This window comes from Copadichromis virginalis, linkage group LG17, assembly GCF_057382275.1.
Source record: "Copadichromis virginalis isolate Kocher_CV1m ecotype Utaka linkage group LG17, C_Virginalis_male_GT1.1, whole genome shotgun sequence".
NCBI classification, from domain to species: domain Eukaryota; kingdom Metazoa; phylum Chordata; class Actinopteri; order Cichliformes; family Cichlidae; genus Copadichromis; species Copadichromis virginalis.
The window spans coordinates 29,831,068-29,844,390 of NC_140634.1; the positions used below are offsets into that span (position 1 = coordinate 29,831,068).

The following is a 13,323-nucleotide window of genomic DNA, read 5'->3' on the forward strand; positions in this document are numbered from 1 at the left end:
TGGTTATTCTTCGCATGTGAGAGAGGTAAAATACTACATGAATGTATGGTTTAATGTGACTTGAAGTCTAAAGCATATTGAGTGGTCTGTATGACTAGAAGAGCACTCTATAAATTCCAGTCAATCCCATAATTAAATTCTAAACCTATAAACATTATCTGTTGGGTGATTATAGCCATTAGTTTGGCTTTTATGATGTTGAAATGGAAGTTTATGCGTGTTTTAAAGAGTGCATAAGCAGGCAGGTGAGTTGGTAAAAGTTATACGTCTGAACCTTAGAAATCAGGTCAGTGTCCTGGTTGCTTTTACTGCTCTAACTACAGGGCACTGTAAAAATCCAAAGGCTAAGTCTTTAGCCCAGGCATGGAGTAGACATGCTTGTATGACCAGTCAATAAGAGGAAACAATTCAGGCAACAGGTTAGTGATACAGGATTAAATGTGTCACTCTACAGCAGTATGTGTGTGTGGGGTTTGTTTTTTTTTCCTGTTTTGCCTGTGTAATCACCCACAGGCTCACACATACACACATGCTTATGTGTAACACATTTGCTAAAGTATAGTTTCATTTGAACATGATTGCATGCTTCTTTTTTTTATCTATTCCCTTGTCTTTGTGATTAGATAACCAGCCATCCTGAAACAACACGCTCATTTATTTATTGGGTGAAGTTATTTGACTCCCACTGTGAAGCCTCTATTATCATGCACAATTCACTGCTTTTATACTATCACATAATGCATGGGCGTGAAACTCTAATGTGCTCCCCTGATAAATCAGTGCTAATTTTAGAAAAACCCTCCTGCAGCGGCAGTGTAAGAGGTGGAATATACTGTACAGTAGTTGGGATGTCTTCATTATAAGAGAGGGGATATGCTTTCAGCAAGCAATGCACGACCAGGTCAGGAATAGACAGAATGCATTATTTAGCTTACATCACAACGGAAAGCAATTGCCATACCACCAAGTAATAAGTGTCACACAAAGCAATACATTATGTTTTTTTTGTTGTTGTTTTTATTTTTTATTTTTTTGTGCCAAGCCCTCCAGCAACCCTGTTACTGTATTAAAGTTAAAGTAGGGTCTCAGCCTAATGGTATATTTCTAGTATGTCAGACATAATTCAGGGTGAGGTATTGTACCCCATACGGTGAGACATAGAAATGAAATTGCGTTATGTGCTGTGATTAATGTGCTCGCCTCCGGTGGATGTTTGGAGTGAGAATAAGACATGGACAGGAGAAAATAAAATAAAAGTGACCTTAAGCAACTGACCTGTTTCTGTGGGATACGTGCAGTATATCTGGTCTGTCTCCTCGTATTTCTCTTTTAATGGGCATTTTTTTGTTATGAAGCAGGAGGGCTTTCATAGCAAAGCCAAATTCTTGCTTGCAGAGTATTTGCATTGCCAAGCAAACACAGGAAGAAGAAACATTGCTCTCAAATAATTACAAAAGAGGGAGTCCATGGTCACACATTTCAATCACCTGTGTGAAGGACTTTAAGTATTACATTTGTATGCATGGTTACCAAGTTAAGAAAACACATGCTCGGGCTAATTTTACGTAAGCTGTTTTTCTTTTGTTATTGCACTTAACTCATTATACATAAAGTATACTTTTAGGGAACAAAATCCTTGTTATTTCTTCTAAAAATGAATCTTTTAGCATTCTTTAACTAGGCATTATTAGTTCCAAAAGACTAACTACAGTTTAAGCAAAACGAGCACACAGTTTTGATTATTTGGCATCTGTCACGACACACTGATAATCGTTTTGATCCAGTGATGCATGCAGATTCCTGCAGTATGTGAAATGCACATTAACTGCGCTTGTAAAAACTGTATCATGAGGCTTTGCTTTTGCAGGCCCTGTGCGGCTGACTGACTAGAAAGCTGTTAAAACAACAGTTATGTATTTTTTTTCCAGACACATAAACAGGCGTCATGGACTGCATCCAAGCCATTTTCAGTGGACATTGTCTCCTTGCTCTTTTTCATTCTCTTTCCTCCAACGTTTCCATTATTATAGCAGTTGGTGAATCAACACATGCCTCAAGGGTTTAGTGCAGTGTTATTCCTCGCGCTCCCCATCCTCCTCCTTGTTTTTCATTTTCTCACTGTCTGCCTCTCTGTCTCCCTCTCTCTCTGCTAGACCAGCAATGCAATTTTTCACTTCAGTGGGAAAACAGGTATAATAGAGGGAGTGTGCCAGTCTGTTTAATAAAGGAATAAAGGCAAGGAGGAGAGATGAGAAAGGAAAAAGGAAGTGCCCTTGGGGATGAAAAACAAGGGAATGCACAAATATATGCACACATACACACAATCGCACTTGTAAGGGCGGAACACAGAGACTTGCACCTGCTTATCTCTGAGGAATTGTATTTGAGGTGCTTTCCTATTTACTCAGAAACTTTGGTAGGAAGCTCATAAATCACCACAACATTGAACTGAATGGTAGACAATGAATGTTTCCAGAGCACATGTTGGTGCGTACATGCATAGACACACAGATCTGCCCAGGTCTGAAAGGTAAGAGCATCGATAATTTATGAATTCATGAATATGAGTGGTCTTCGGCTGAAGTCAGGTATCAATAAATTGAATCTGTGCATATGTGTGATTCTGCTAAAATGTTACCAAACAAGAATACCATATTTTCAGGAAAATGTTAAAAACAGTTTCCTTCCTCACAGTTGTGGGTTTTTAAGAAAACTTTCTATTCCAAGGTCACATTACCCAGTTCTGTGATTATACCTGACCAGAGACTCAAGAAAGAGGTAGTGTTAAGATTACCTTTTTGGATTCTGGTGTGGATTGTGTGGGCACAAAACTGTGCACATATTTTGTGCTTGAACTTTAGGCATGTGTGTGTGTTTGTGTGTGTGTAAGAGAATGCCTGTGTCTCTAGAGTTATTCTGATGGCAGTGTGTGGTAACAGGATCCAGGATGAAGTCTGCTCTCAGACAGCGTCTGGCTCTCAGCTCCCCATCTATTATTCACACACCTGTGCGCACTCACACATACACACACACACACATATAGACACACACACAGATACACACTGCCTTTTTGTCGACTCTTTATTTGCCACATTAGTGGTTAAAAGTCCAGCATTGTTGAGCTTTTTCTTGTTATTTTTTGGGGGGTTCTTTTGCACTTGTATTAGTATAAGTTTGTGTGTATTTATATGTTTGTGTTTATCTCCCAGGACACCAATCACACCCTTGAAGTCAATGAACTGCTCTATTTGTCCTGGTAAACAAGCCGAAAATAAGTATTGACCAGAGAAAAGAGGGCAGACTGATAAGCAGGTAAAAAAAGAGATAGAAAACCACTAAAACAAAGATTTTTTTTTTGGTAAAGAATGGAAAAAGACTTCTCAAAGTCGTGCTTTCACCTTGGCTAAAGTTGATCAGAGCCTGTCATTAGGCCATTATCAGACCCAGACATCTTTTTGTGGACTTGACCCTTCTCTAGCACCGTTGTTGGATATGCTACTGATTGACATTTATAGAAGCAGAGTATGTTTCTGTTAAGAAAAGGCTACACTCTACCCCTGTTACCCCTTGCTAAGAGATGCATAAAGGTCACAGAGGGGGGTGTTTGCGAGTGATCCTTTGAATGCTGATCAAAGTCTGTCATTGGACCTTTATCTCCCAACCTCATGTTCATCCCAAAGAGAAATATACACCTGTTATGTGTAAGACTGATCAAAGGTTTACCAACAAACAGATCCTCCGCTCGTTATCCTCAGTGGTTAGATAATTTGGTGATTGACAGCGAGGGAAGCAGGATTTAGATAACTGATAAAAAATTCAGTTAAAAGTTCCCAGTTGATATTTTTTTAAAAAAAATAAACAAAAGTTCTGATAAATACAAAAAAAGGAAAAACAGTTGTTGTAATTAAATAAAACTTTTTTGCACTTAAGATGTTAAAACTCTTATGTGTGCTTCAGCACCATCAGAGCAGCAGGATGGTCCTTGTAAAGCCCTGTTTTTAGCACTGGTGACTTTGGAATTACATGAAGAGAAATATCAACTGAGACGGTTCAAATTCACAGTAGAAAAGTTCAACATCATTACTGCAAGTAATTTGCAAATCTGTGCTTAAATGTAACAAGGAGCATTACCTCTACTTCACAGGCGAAGAGTGGTTAAACCAAATGTAGATTTAATTTAGTTATTAACTGCTTCTGCGTGTGTTAATCATTTACTTTTGGGAATATCATCACTTTATTTTTATTGCCCCAAACTATTTTGCAGAGTTGTGTGATTTTTGAAAAAATTCCCAGCAGTCTTGATCTTCCTTGCCTTTGTTGATGCATGGCTGGGTTTCAGAGACCATCATAGGCACCTGCTGAGTTAGTGCCCTACCTGTATCGGATCAGATGCCACATGTTTCTCTTCCCCTTTGGAGATGGAATAATTCAGATCTGTGCTGGCTTATTCAACATGCAGTGCTATATTGTACAGTCAGTGCAAACAATCGCACGATCCCCTATGAGCAAGTACTTGGCAACAGCGGGAAGGAAAAACTACCTTTTAACAGGAACTCTGGCAGAACCAGTTTCCGGGGGGCCAGCCACCTGCCAATACCAGTTGGAGCTGAGGGTAAAGAGAAGACAGCAGAAAGAGGACAGGACAAGAAGCAAGTTATAGGAGAGGGACAGAGTGCTAATGTTTAAATACAGCAACGGTGTATAAAGACAGTTATAATGGTCCAGGCTCATCTGATCCAGCCCTAACTATAAGCTTTATTAGAAATATATTAAATAGGACGATAACAATAAAAATAGATCCAGTGTATTAAGGGAAATGGAAAGAGAGAAAACAGGAAACAGGTAGATGTTTATTCCCATTGTTTTCCTTTTGAGCATTTGCTGCTTTTTCATGTTTCCTCTGCTTCTCTAACATCAAGCTAACCATCTTTTGCTTTGTCACATGTCCAGTGTCCTGGGCCCTGCAATTCTCAGAGTGCGGACAAATGCCCATATACAGCATTTCCGTTTATGTCACACATAAACCATAGCCCTCAGAGTATAATACTTGTCTTCGTATACAGTACACTCTTCAATCGACTGTGAGCTACATCCATCCCGATGAGCTGCATCTGTAGCTCTGGTTTTCTGCAATGCTGTGTCAGCTGAAAGGCTTGGTTTGATACAATAGGCTGATATGGTGCCCTCACTTCTCCAGGGGGCATGTTGACTTCATTAATGGGTCCCAAAGCCTTTTAGCTCTCACACTATGGCCTCTGGTCTCAAAATATAATGGGGTTCACTCTACTCAGTGGCACTGCCACCAGGTTCCACCGCTAATAGAGACACGGGTGGTGATATGCCCTCATATTATGCTGTTGCCTTTGCCAGTCGCTGCAGCATAGGTTTCAGGAACAGCAGCTCTTATCACTGCAGACTAAATGAAGTAACATAGAACTTTAGGCGAAATGATAGCTTTGAATGACAAATATGCATATGGGCTTTCCTTGGCTAGTAATTTGTTTGCACTAATGAGGTAGGTCAGGTCCACCTTTCACATCTAATTTCCTGATATGACTCCAAATAAGACAGACTGGGTGATCCATAATGCAAGGGAAATTGCCAGAAGTAAAACAGTAGTCGACAAAGACATAAAGCTCGACATAAGCATATGAGATGGAGCAGCTGATGCCAACTGCAGAGAAAGAGCAAAGTATTTTTGCCCACTGGATCCCTCCTGCCCACTTCCACACAGACTTCAGCAACAATGAACACTAACCATATTCCAAGAGACTTTGTATTGAGTAATGAAGCAAAAAAAAAAAAAAGTCTTCAAGACATCTACATGTGTGAATGATCTTTAATCTAAAGACATGTAAGGCAATTGCAGACAGTGAATGGAAGATAACATGTAAAGTACAGAGTCCCAGCTGTGACAGAAGAGACCTTTCAGAAATTTCAGAATGGGCAGAGAAAAAGTAAATGAGAGAAACTGAGTGAGACATCAGAAGTCAAGAGGTCACAAATGTTCTCTAGATTGAACTGGCCAAAAGCCTGCAGGTATTTTAGACAACCTCATGACTTAAAGATGGAGACAGAACAGCAGAGAGAGAGAGAGATGGAAAAAGAGCGGAGAAATAGCAGAGCTGGGAAATGAGTAACAAAAGCTGAGCTGTGAGCCCCCTGCCTGGTCACAGTGCTCTAAGGCAGCTCAAAATTGAAGGCAATGATAGTGAGGAAACCTGTCACTCATCCTTTGAAGCCACGGAGGCGATTGAGGGACGAGAGGAGAGCAGGGGGGAAAGTTAGGAAGCCTCCGGACACTTGTCCCCTTTCCAACACGATCATCTCCCACAATAACATTCTTGTCCTCCGCTTCTCTTCTTGCCTTCTCTATCTCTCAGCAGGTGGATAAGGTTAGATTAGTAGGCCACATGGGCCTGCAGGCTAACAGGTACCACACCTTAAATGCTACAGCGGTCAGTCACCGAACCAGGGGTCCCCCTGCAGCTCGGCCTGATTTAGTGTCAGATCTCAGGAGGGAGGTAGTTAAAATATTTACTGGAGTCGCATTAAGTGCACATATGCTATGTCTGATTCTGTGTTTAACTTCCCCTATTTATTACTTTATATTGCCACATCTATGTCATCTGCTACCTGCGTTTTAGTTTTCTAACCAGCAAGGAAATGGTCTGTGCTGTATTTGGATTGTGTGCAGGACAAGTCAGTCAGTTAAATCTAAAAGGTAGTTAATCCATTCATCTTCTTCTGCTTCAGGGTCATGATGGGGCAACAGGCAGGGTACACCCTGACGACCAGCTTAATCTGAACAGAACTGGAGCTATCAAAAAAAGACCAGCAATTGTTTTGGGGTTTTTAGTTTTTAATCGTGCCATGCCTCCTATTCCTAAACTGCCAAGCCAAAATAAATCATCTACAGAAAATTAACCCAAAGAAGTTTAAACTCAACGGGGGCGCCATTGTAGAAGTCGTATTTCTCCACATTTTTGACAATGGCCATGCAAATCTTTGTAGTTGCTTCCCCGCTAACAATGACATTTCCTTGATTTGCACCCACAAAGCACCTTCTCTCACAGAGAAGGCATCGGGGAAAGACATTAATTAAAATCCTGCTGTGTAGCAGATATGCCTAATTGCAAACATAAAACAGAGAATAGTGAATTAAAGCATAGAATGAGTTCAGTTCCAGTCAGTGGGGTTTTTTTTTTTTGCCAACTCATCCTCCAATACAGAGGCGCTGAGTTGAGAGGGGGGAAAAGATTTTAAATCTGTCTTTAATAAACCGAATGAATATTTTACTTCCATAAAGGAAAGCTGTAAACCACTGAGTCAGTGTTGTACCATTTGAATAAGTACAAGATGACTCTATTGTAGCTTGTCATAAAATATAAAATACGCTGCCAAAAGACAATGTAGATGTAGAAAGAAAAACCATAGCATTAGTAATTTATGTGTCACCTACAATACTTGTTGAAATGGAACAGATTTAGAGCGTCCTGGCCAGACATCATCTTCTCAGGATAAAACCACGTGTCTGTCTTTGATTGTCCCTAATAACTCTTGCTGGCAATAGCTAGCGGATCATATGAGATTTCTGTATTCTAACAATGCTGCACGACCAGCCTGGCATCCCACATTTGGGTGCGACATCCTTGTTAATACCCTGAGATTAATGTCAAATTATCTACACTCTCCCACTAGTGTTGCACCGGTCCATCTCGCCTCAAGCTAAATATCGAGGCACTGAATGTGGAAGTGCAGAGTTTTTTCTGGCATTGATTGACACTGAGAGATGGAGCCAGTCTGCCTCTAGCCCCCTTTCCTTCTGTTATTCTTTCTGCTCACCCCCCCCCCCCCCCCCCCCCCCCCCCACCAAGTCCTCTTTTCTCTCAGTCTGCCATATGTTTTAGCGAGCTGGACAGATTTGGGCAATCAGACAGCCACCATTGTGTTGCTGTCGGTATGAATAGAACGCGTGGAGAGACACATTGCCATTATGTAGTGACGATACGTTGCTTCTTCTTTTTTTTCCTGTCTCTTTCACCGTGAATGTTGCTCTCCCTTGTCTCTGTCTGTCTGCCTGTGTCTCTCTCTAGGCTCTTAATATATGTCCTGCGTTGCCTGGATGAATACCTAACACTCTGCTGTCTGCTTTAAAACAAGGGTGAAAACCTGAGCCTGAGTGTGGCAAGTCAGGCTGAGGTGTCTTTTGGCATTTGGCCGTATTGTGCTCTGTCCAGAATGTTTATGACTGATATCTAAAACTGGAAAAAGCTGAAGCTCCTATATACATGACCTGCAGACAACTTGATGGTGCTGCTTGTATTTTGTCATAGCTTTGAAAATACTTAGTTTGTAAAACCGACAGAATAAGTAAAGTGACAGAGAAAGTCTCTTATAGGGTAAATCTTTAAATGTACCTTGTGAAAATAGTACAAGGTCTCTTAATTAAATTAAATTGCTTCATATTTCAGTGAAGTGACACTAATAGGTGTATAAATCTGAATTCTTATTGACTTTATTCTATTTTTCCATTTAGCTTAGTTAGATTCTGTTACTTCCTGTTTTATTTTGAAGGATATTCCTTCATGTGGCTATCTGTACCTTTTCCTTTCTTGGTATCCAATGAAGCTATTTTCCCTTTATCTTAGGAGTTTCCCACTACTTTCCTGTAGCCACATTTGTTAAATATTCATCCTTAATCAATTTATTTAACTACCTCTGTTTTAAGTATATATTTATGTCTATCGACTAAAAAGAAGCATAAACAATGAAAACTAGCATTATTTTAGCATATCCAAAACACAAGGGTTCATGACCCTTTCAGCTGCAGAGATGCTGGCAGACCACTGAGTTTGCCCATATGCATGTTTCACAGGATTAGGGAAATTTCTGTCACAAATATTGTGGAAATTTAGTTTTGCCAGCATGCTGTATGACTTTGGATGACTTTCCGCTCCAGCCCACTCACCTCACTGTGGTTGCATGACACGTGTCAGACCGTAGTGATACTTTAGTCAGCAGCTTATTCTGGCTTCCCCTAGCAGCATGTTGGTCATGGTGTGTGTTCCAGCCATGGCCTGTTAGTGTGCCATGCAAAACAGACTGCAACTCTGTGTGACAAGCCTTCCTTTTGCCACCCCAAAATCCATGCCATAGTAGGAAAGGACACAAGTTTTTCAATCTCGCTCACTCTCCTTACTCATATTCAAAAAGTTTCCCTCCTGAAGTTTTTTGTTTGTTTCAGAAGCTCAATTTTAATAGTTTCCTCCCAAAGTCCATGTACACTCACTTTGTTTAGTGCAAAACATTCAACTTTTCATCGAGGTATGCAGAAGAGCTTTTCCAAATCCACAAGACACTGAACTTCGAGGCACATGGAAGTGGACTGCATAACCACTTCTGCCATCTTGGATGGTAGCATCAAGGTTTGGGATAAACAAGATGAATACGTGGATTCAATCTGCTTTGTGTCAGTAATTCAGGCTGCTGTTGGTGGAGTACTGGTGTGGGTGGTATTTTTCTGACACACTTTGGAGCCCTTATTATCAGTGATGATTGAGCATCGTTTAAACATCACAGCCTACCTGAGTATTGTTGCCGACCATGTCCATCCCTTTATGACCCCAGTTTTAACACATCGTGTCACAAAGCTCAAATCAACTCAAAGTGATTTCTTGAACATGAAAATGAGTTCACTGTAATTAAAAGGCCTCTGCAGTCTTCAGATCTTTTCCCAATAGAGCCCCTTTGGGATGTGATGGAGTGGGATTCATATCACTTAAGTGCAAATGACAGAACTGCAGCAACTGTGTGATGCTTTAATGCCAATTTGGATCATAATCTCAGAGGAATGTTTCAGCACCTTGTTAAATCTATACCATAAAGATTTTAAGCAGTTCTGGAGGCACAAGGGGATACAACTCAGTACCCAATAAAGTGGCCAGTAAGCATATGTCGTGTTAACTGGCTAGTGCAAATTGGTCATACACTGCAGGTGTGGGTGTGAGCGCTAATTGTTGACTGTGTCTCTGTGTTAGCCCTGTGATTGATTGGCAACAAGTGTGTTCCCCGCCTCTCGCTCAGTGTCAACTGGGATATGCTCCAGCTTCCAACTGTGACCCTCCAAGCAGGGAAAGCTAATGATGTGCTACCTTCAGTTTGCTCTAGGTAATGTGTTGTTATCTAGATATTGTGGTCGTACCCGTAGCGTCTCCATTTAATCACAGCAGTATTTTTATTTCTCTTGATGATTAACTAGTCTAGTCTTAACATGCGGACCAGCCTTCTCACCGTTTGATGTAAAGTGGTTTCTACACAATCGCAGCCCAAGTTCACAGAGATTATCCCAAATCAGTAGATGTTCTAAGATGTGTAACCAGAGGTACTGAATTTGAAAGGGCAATTTTTAGTGGAAGAGGGTTCCAGAGGGGCAACAGCATTATTGACTGCGGATATGGAAGGTGTCTGTTGATTCAGCCATGACACTACAAGCAGTCTGTGTCCCTCATATTGCAATAATATTATTTAGTGTATTTTTTCTTTACTGTCCTCTGATACATTTCTACAGCTTTTCCCTTTTTTTCTTATACAAAATAACCCTACACTTAACACACAGGGTTTATTTTTGAACATCACGTGAATTATTCTTAGCATTATGCTTTTACCAGCCCGCAAGCATGCAGTTAGAGGAAATACCATACCTTCCATGTGCTTTTGTAGCATAGAGTGCCAATATGAGCAAACTGAGCAAGGGTAATCCTGTGGTTTTCACACCGGAACGGCTTCCCCGTCTGTATCACACCTTCTGCTAGCTGTTAGCCCCATGGAGAGAGGGAAATGGTGACTTTAGGCATATGATTTTTCATGGACACAGTCAAGGCAGGAAGTACCATCTGCATATGATGTTCCGCTTGTTTTTCTCTGCACTCTGACTGTTTTATTAAATTATCTATAGCCGTTAGATGCATTCTTTTTGATCAGCACTGCACTCACATTCTGCTTATGCTTTTTTGGTGGATTGCAAATAAGACTGTAATAGTCGGGCCCAATAGCTTTAAAGGCCTATATAAAAATATTTTATATGCACTAAATGTATTCTTGAGACAGTATGATCACTGAGACAAGATCCTATTTGTGTCTCTACAACATTGTCACTGCAGAGCCGACTGCTCATAATAGCAGCTGTTGTAGTTGTCTGTCACAGCCACTAGGTGGATGCTATATCTGGACAAAGTAGTCACTCTGTGGAGGATTTTCATATATGTGAACTGTGATGGTGTGAATCAGTTGCATGGTCCTCCTGGCACAGTCGGGAATATAAAAAAATATTGTATGCTCTGTGTGTGCGCCCTGAGTCAAAAGTGCCAGTAAATTTCCCGGCTCTTCCCAGAGTATCTCCTACAAGCATCTCCAGCCAGGAAGCCTGTATGTGTGCGTATAGGAGTGTGAAAGGGAGAGACAGTGAACTGCTAATGTTTCTACACACACAATCACGTGCATGTTCATGTTCATCTATATGTGGGCCTAGTGCATCCCTCCCACTACTCTGAGGCAAAATGAAGTCTGTCTGGCAGTGAATGTCTATTGTGTAGTGCTAATGTGATAGCAGAGATTAGCATTGTAATCCATTTAGCATAGAACAGCTAATCCACTTTATTACTGTTGAAAAGGAATCTGATAATATTGGCTAGCACCAGTGTGGCTGCCTTAATGATTTGAGGCTGATGAAAAAAAAATACTTTAAGATATATTCATAATTACTGTCTCTGATAATGAATGTAGGATTAACAGGTTCATAACAAACCATGTCATTAATTTTAGCATTTAATCAAGAAAATAAAAGTGGTATAGTAGTATGCTGTTTTGTTTGTTGAGTCTTTTTTTGTCTAATTATAAAGGACTTTTCATGCACTAAGTGGATATTTTATATTAATTCTTCTAAGAGCAGAGATTGATATAAAAGAAGATGAAGACAACTCTGTTTTAAAAGCTACAAACCCCTCTGTATGTGCCAATTATTGTACAAACAAGACCACTGGTCCTTGATTTAAATCAGTCTTTCTCCCTTGTGCGTTCCCCTCTGGTCCCAGTGTGACTAAACCAGCTAGCGTTGCATTCTTGCAGACGTGCTCCATGCTCCCTGGTGGCTCGTTTGTTTTGTTGGTGGTCAGATTGAGGGATAATATACAGGAACTTCCCCTTGAAGCCTCTTCGCTCCTTGGTGACTGTGGATCTCTCCCAACACAATAAAACTCTACATCCAGTGACCGCTATAGACTGTCAGCCCTTTAACTCTACACAGCAAATGACTTGAGACCTTTATCACATGTTGTTGAGGTAAACTGATACATGTTTCCATGCATGCACATGCACAAATGATGAATGCTGTGCATATATGCTTTGCACCTAAAATTAACATCCCCAATTGGGCAGATTAGATAACCCCACCTGCTGAATTGAGCTCTGGCTTACAAGAAAGTTTCTTTCTTCTTGCCTCCTTCTCTTCTTTCTTTCTCTCCTATTTGCCTTCTGTTCCTTTCTTTGCAACTGACCCTGCATACAATGGCTCCCAGTGGAAAAAAAGAACTCAAGGTTCTTTGAGATCGAGGTCACTACACGAGCCAAGCAGGAGGCTGAAAAAAAAGAGAGAGGAAGGAGAATGAATGAGAAACAAAAAAGGAGGGAGAGTGGGGTGAAGTCGGGGTTAAACAAGGTGTCTGTTTAAAGAAATGCGATGTTGTGAAATGGGATATCAGTAGAAACAGCAGGACAGGGCAGCACTTAAGCTGCAGCCAGTATACTTATAGTAGGTTTCTTTCTTTGCTCTACAATAGTTGACTGTCAAAGCAAAGACAAAAAGAAAGTTGCTTTGAACTATAAAGAGCTGCAGATTCTTTGGTTTTTGTTATGTAGAGAGTAAAGGAAAAGTAGAACCAACTAACATTGTCACTTACTATAAAGAACATCCTGATTGAGTTTCTTAACATTACAGATACATTACAAGCAGATGTTCTGGCACAACCCAGACCACTTCCATCACATCAGCAAGTGTGCGTGGGCTCAATTCCATGCACTTTCTGCTGAATAAACTCACCTAGGGGCCCATAGACCACACCTCTTGCCCAGATGCCTTATTACCATAATCACTTTTGAATGGCTTAAACTGTGATAGAGAAAGATGTCCTTCTCAGCAACAGCACCGACAGCCTTGATGCAAGGCAAAAATCCCAAGTCAGTATATCCTGGGCAGTTTAGCTAATAAAAACATCCAAAATTACCTTTTAAACGATTCCTTCATTTGTATTTGCACGCTTTGTTGTC

General features: G+C 40.7%; 1 protein-coding gene across 1 annotated transcript in view; it reads left to right on the forward strand.

The window, feature by feature from the left end:
• Positions 1-13,323, forward strand: part of plxna4 (plexin A4) — a 243,291-nt gene that overhangs the window by 119,463 nt on the left and 110,505 nt on the right. The gene's annotated exons all lie outside the window — the stretch shown is intronic.